The sequence below is a fragment of the Pteropus vampyrus genome, unplaced genomic scaffold, assembly GCF_000151845.1.
Source record: "Pteropus vampyrus isolate Shadow unplaced genomic scaffold, Pvam_2.0 Scaffold2, whole genome shotgun sequence".
Taxonomy (NCBI): domain Eukaryota; kingdom Metazoa; phylum Chordata; class Mammalia; order Chiroptera; family Pteropodidae; genus Pteropus; species Pteropus vampyrus.
Window position 1 is genome coordinate 2,119,669 of NW_011888783.1, and position 6,687 is coordinate 2,126,355.

At 31.8% G+C, this 6,687-nt stretch overlaps 1 pseudogene; it reads left to right on the forward strand.

Moving 5' to 3' along the window:
- The first annotated feature begins 4,472 nt into the window (after positions 1 to 4,472).
- LOC111739656 lies at positions 4,473 to 4,588 on the forward strand (annotated as a pseudogene).
- Positions 4,589 to 6,687: the final 2,099 nt, after the last annotated feature.

Genomic DNA, 6,687 nt, shown 5'->3' on the forward strand with positions numbered 1-6,687 from the left:
AGATTATATTTTAATTCAATTTTGTTTTATAATTATAAAAAATATTTTCTAGTTTGGAAGTCAAATCCAGCAGACATCAGCTATCCATAGAAATCTAAATGCTATTTCTGAGTCCTCCATTTTCTTTTCTTCTCCAAGAGCTATCAATTTGTTTTATTAACCTTATGTTTTTGTCCATACGTTACTACGTAGTAAAATGTATTCATTTTCTCTCTTTGTAGCTATAACTTTTAGTATTTAGGAGGGTTTATATTTTTGTTCTTATGTTTCTATCTATGTTGTTACCTATATATTATCTTTATATCCTCTTTATTTTCAGATTTTGTTCTAGGTACAATAATAGGTTAGCCAATGACCAATTTTTTTCCTCCTCTTTGCTAGTATCTAATTTACTGTTTACTTTCAATTAATACATAGGGTTGAGAACAAGATGACTGTACTTTTCATATATTCTCCAAATTATTTCCTCGTTTTTTGAAACTTATTTTGTCACAAATTCAAAAGTACAAGTACCTTCATATTTTTGACAGTTGAAATGCATCTAACTGGGCATATAGCCACTATATACTATATCTTTTTACACGTTACTATTATCTATCTTTAGTTCTCATTTACATAGAGAACATGTATATTTAATGTTCACCATTAATTCTTATGTTGTTGCCAGTCTAGCCATCTTGATTAAATGAAGTGTGTTTTTTAGATTTCTTGAGGACAATAAATCAATATTTCAAAAGGCCTTGCATGTTCCTAAAAGTTTGACTGAGACATTTATACTTGAAGGTCACCTTAATGGATATAAAATCCTTGGCCCACATTTTTTTCTCTTTATGTATCTTAATTATTTTACTCCTTTGACTTTTGGTATAAAGTATTGCTGTTACAGCCCACTAATAATCTCATTTTTTCTTATTATAACAAAATAAAAACTTGTAACTTGAGCTACTCCTCCCTCCCATAATTTAATTTTTTTAAAATTTTTTCAATTATCCAAAAATTTAAAAAATTTTAATTTTTCTTTAAAGTCCAAAGTGTTGGCCACTGTACATTGATGTTCTCAGGGTTTTGGAATTCCTTTCAATTTGTGGTTCCACCCTCTGTCTCTACTTTTTTCTTTTCTTTTCCTTTTTATATTAATGACAGAAGATTTTTCTTTAAATGCTAGCTTTTAACATTCATCTTATTCCACTGTTTTAGTTTTATATTTCATGGACTCCTATTATATGCATGCATATGTATATCAGAAGGAATCTCTTAAAACTTTTAATCTCTTAATTGCTTTTTTTTACTTTAAAAAAATTTTTTTATACCTTTAAATTTTTTACAGCTGGATATTATAAGCTCTTGTGTTCCTTCCAGTTCACTTATTTCTGAAAGTATGTGTGCATATGTGTATGTATATGGATATATGTGTATACGTGTTTGAAAAGATATATATAGGGAAATATTCTCAATAGAATGAATAGATATATCATCTATTCAATTCTAAATGTGTAATACATATTTTCAGAAATTATATGTGCATATATTTATATTCAATATGTATATAAACCCATATTTTCAGAAATAAAGAATCCACTCTCATTGTCTTTTGTGTCTTTTTTAATATCTCCAGTTCCTCCATTCACCCAATAGCTAAGTATTTCCAGTATTTCTCATTGCGGTTTATACTCTCTCTGGGTTTTTTTGCAATGAGCAGTTCTCTACTTTTTAAAGCTAGATCTTCTCTTTTCTTTGCCCTTATTTTTCCTTTTATGCTCTATTTGAAAAGGGAGTTTGTTTGTTTGTTTTTTTGTTTGCTTATCTTTGGGCTTCCATTTTTTCCAGGCTTTGGATTTGGATTGAAACATCAGCCCTTATATCTTCAGCCTGTGGGCTTTCAGACTGAAACTTACATAATCAGCTAGCTCTCCTGGTTCTCAGAACTTGGTGGTACTGAAACTACATTTCTGCTCTCCTGAGTTTCCTCCAGCTTGCTAACTGCAGATCTTAGACTTCTCAGTCTCCATAATCCCTTGAGTCAGTTCCTAATAATTAGATCTGTATCTCTATCATCTATTTATCTATCACCATCTATCTCCTGTTCATTTTGCTTCTCTGGAAAACTCTGATTATATGTCTTCACCAGTTTAAAAATATTCTCAGCTACTATCTGTTCAAAAGGTAATTTTATTTTTCTGATGCACTTTCTCACATTTTTCCTTCTGGGACTTCATTTACACATTCATTAGACCTCATTATATCCTCTATGTTTCTTATGGTTCATTATTTTTATCTCCACGTCTTCTACTGATAAATCTGGATAACCTTGTAATCTATCTTATTCTTCTCTAATTACCTCTTTAATTGTGTGTATATTACATATAATATATAGATACTTTTAAAATCTATCTTGATTTCAAAATTGTTTATCACATAACCAATTCTAGAATTTTCACTTGATTCATTTTAATAGTCTCCAATTCTCCTTTCAAATTCTTAAAGTTTTTATCATCTTATACATATTAAGCGTATTTATTTTAATCCTCTGTTTGATAACTTTAATATATGGTTCCTCAATGGGTCTATTGCAATTGTCTGCTCTTTCATGGCTTTGTTTCACTTTTTCTTACTTTTTTTTATGAGCCTGGATATTTTTATTGTATGCCAGACATCGTATTTGTAATATGTGTAGAAATTATTTTAGAGCAAGAATGATGTTATTTCCCTCCAGAGAGGAGAAATATAATTTCAGGGACCAGAAGAACATGAAGTTGGTTTACAGTTTCTGCAACTGTTTTTCTGTTTCCAGATACTCATATTCATGGGCGGGAGGGGGGAGGCAATAACCAATTATTGTTGTCGTACCTGGTTAGACAGACAAAAGTTATGATCCTTAACCCAGACTCCAACATATTTGGTTTGAAATCTTCAAATTCCTCCAAGGAAAAACATGACTGTAAATTCTAAGTTCATTTTACTAAGTCTATCTAACATCTCCTCTAACTCATGGCCTGCTACTTATTCACTTTCTTCACTATTCTCTGATGCCCTTACATATTTTATATGTCACCCAGATTTTCTTATGTCCCACAATTCAAGGTAAGGCCTAAACTATCTAGTTCAAAATTATAAAATATATATATATATATATATATTCTCATATATATTTTTAGTAATCTTAGGACTTAGAGATATGATCTCCTTTTCACAGATGAGAAATATGAGGATCAGAAAGATTAATTGATCGTTATTAGATAATATACTAAGTGGAAAAATATATTTAAATATCTTTATATCTGAACTTCAAATCTATGCTCTTATTTACTTTTATAAAGCACGCTTACTAAGTTGTTATCTCAGTTGTAAATGCTTCACAAATATCAACTCTTTTGATCCTTTTAACAACACAGTGAGATAAGTTATTATCTTCACTTATAGATAAGGGAAATACAACATAGTTAAGAACTTAGCAGAGCTCAGATTTTGACAGCCTTGTCCTGAATCCATGCTCTTAATCACTTTTCCCCATAGAATAAAATATCTCCCTTAAAGTATAATGGCAGATGGTAAGAATATGAAGGTCAAACCCTGAAACAGCATGAATTTAGTTTTATAATCTCTTTCCATACTATCAATAATTAAATAAGCATAAATTTAAATTTACTGTAGGCATGACAGTGTACTACTAACTTCTCTTTATCTGGAAAATTCTGTGTGTGTGTGTGTGTGTGTGTGTGTGTATGTGGAGGGGTGTTAGAATTAGTGAAAACTTAGTTCAAATAAGATGTATCAGAGAATATTTATGTTGCAAATAAAATATTAACCATGTATTATGAATACAAGACACATGCTAAATACTTTTGAGCATATAGCGTCATGAGGATGCACATTTTCATCACTGACAATCTGCACTACAATTGAAAAACTGTGCTCATCTTATTTGGGACTGTGCACTTCCTGCCGTTTTGTGTGTTCTACCCTTCCTGTTAGTCTTGACATGGCTTCTTTATGTCCTCAGTTATAGGAGTTCTGTTCGGCTAGTCTTAAGATAGTTCTCTATAGTGGTTTTCTACAATTTAGTCGCAGTATTAATGTGGAAGTGAGAGGAGGTGAGTACAGGGTTAACCTATTCCACTATCTTGACTGGAAGTCATTCACTATGGGTCATTGCTTTTAAAAGTATTTTCATGTTGAAATATTTACTATACCTTTATCATATTTAATTTTAAACAACTGTTTTAAGTTAAAATATGAATCTGGGTCATAATATAACCTAAGATGAATTAATAAACTCAAATTTAAATGATGCCTTTTGAGCACCATATTCCCTCATTTGAGACAATCATCCAAGACTAGTTGACTTAGAATAAAAATTACTTGTACAATAAAAGATTTATTAAACAAGGATGTGGTTCTATTGTGTAGCAGTTAGTACATCTGCTTTACAAAGAAGGCCCTGGGTTCATGCCCCAGTGGAGCCACAGTCCATGGTCTATGGCCATGCCACCCTGAACAAGCCTCATATCTGATCTCAGAAGCTAAGTAGGGTCAGGCCTGGTTAGTACTTGGATGGGAGACCACCTAGGAAGACCAGGTGCTGTAGGCATAAATAATAATAAATAAATAAAAGATTTATTAGATAAGCATATATATAACCTTTACCTATGGTTTTCTAAACATCTTATGAATTATATAATTTTCATAATTACATGAAATGTTTCTGAACATTTTATAGATATATTTACATAAACTGTATCTGGCATTTTATAGATGGGGATGCAAAGACAAAGAAAACATAAATAACTTTCCCAAACTCCTACGGCTAATAATTGGAGGAATCAAACAAAGTTCTGTGTCTAAAGCACAACTTTATGCTGCACTTATGAGTGTTGAACTTGATATTTAAGCTTTTCTAACCACTATTTTGCCATTCCACCCTACTCCTTGTTGCCAGGATTTTATAAAAAGCTACAGGGCAAGAAGGTTCTCCAGAAAAATATGTTGTAAGACAAAAGCAGTTTGTGTGTGCATGTGAGTCTGTGTGTGTGTTGCCAATCATCATCAAAAACTAGCTGACATCCATGAAAGTAAATTTTTACATGCAAATACTAACATAGTTCATGAGGATAACTTGGGTGTAAATGGCAGCAAATTCAACATGTAGTTTAAACATCTCATGCGAGTTATACCTCTCTAGGATATAGTATTTACTTTGGATTCATCTCCCTCAGAATCTTATGTCATGCCCCCTTAAGTGATTGTTTAATGGCAAAGTGGAAATTTGGGGACAAATATGCACAGAACTCTCTGTTTCAGAGACTGGAAGTATAAGCCCCAAAACAAAATTATTACCACTTAAAGTTGTCAAAGCCATTTTGTTATCAGACTGTTTGCTCTTCTTATAATAGTTAAAAGACAGACAATTCTATCTTAAATGTTAGCTTTTGGTGTATGGAACTAATAATTCAGAGCAAGTGGCTGATGAGTATCTGACAAATAAGAAAAAAAAGAGTGCAGAAACTGTTTCCTAATAAACAACATTCCTAGTGCATGCTGGTTGAGATTTAGAGGTTACCAGAACCTTAAATAAATCAGACATTCGACTAACAAGCATGTTACACACTTTCTTTTTACCTCCTTTCATTCCTTTTTATCCTTGTTTAGTAACACAGATTTTATCTTGATGACACAGTCAGTATGTAAGTAGGAGCAAGGGTTTGTCTTTTCTTGCAGATACTTCATTCTAAAGCATTTTAGTTTTAAATCTAGTCTTTAAAGAACTGAAAGGAGAAGTCTCCAACCTACTTTAGAGAAAACCAGATAAGACTGTCCCTAAAGGCTTGCCCTCTATCAAACAAGGACTTTGAGGAAGGAGAGCAATGAAACGGTGTGGGAGATTTAAAAAAAAAAAAAAAAAAGTTACAATTTATTTCAAATACCCATCTGAGCAGGTAGGTGTTAAAAGATACTCAATAGAAAGAATATAGAAATATTATCACTATCCTACAGACTCTGTGACTATTTCTGATGGGCTTCTGATATTGTTTTTCTTTTTGAAGTACAGTACTTCAAGATATGCTATACAAAAGTCCAATCCTCAAGATATGCTATACAAAAGAGAAACTTAAACCTACCAATGCTCTTGTCCCATTTCCAAAATAATATGTTATGTGAGGAATAATCAAAGAAGTCTTGATTATTTGATTTTGGAATGCAGACACTAGATACTTCATTAATACTTAGATTCAGACACTTTCATATTAATTATCTTCCCTTACATAAGAAATAAGAAGTAAAACACAAATTTACAAAACCAGCAAGGAAAATACTATCCCCATTTTAGAGAGAAGTTTTGAAGATGAGGTGCTCAGGAATATTAGCTCAAATATCTAGTATATTTAATAGAGAAAAAAAGCAGGAGAAGGAGAAGAAAATGGAATTGGTCTCACACTTTTCAGGTCAAGTGGATGTCTGGTCGGTCACTGAAAAGAATGTTCATGGGATATGGCTTTTATATTTTGTTTAGGGGAGTGATGTCAATAGAGAAAAAAAAAATGCAGCCTTGATAACAATACCAACTCAGATAATTCCACAGGATGCTGTACTGTCCCAGTAACAACTTTGTCATCTTTGAGAGTGCGGTTGATATCAAAAAATCCCAGAAGCACTATTTTAAGTAACAGTGTATAACACAAAAGACATTTT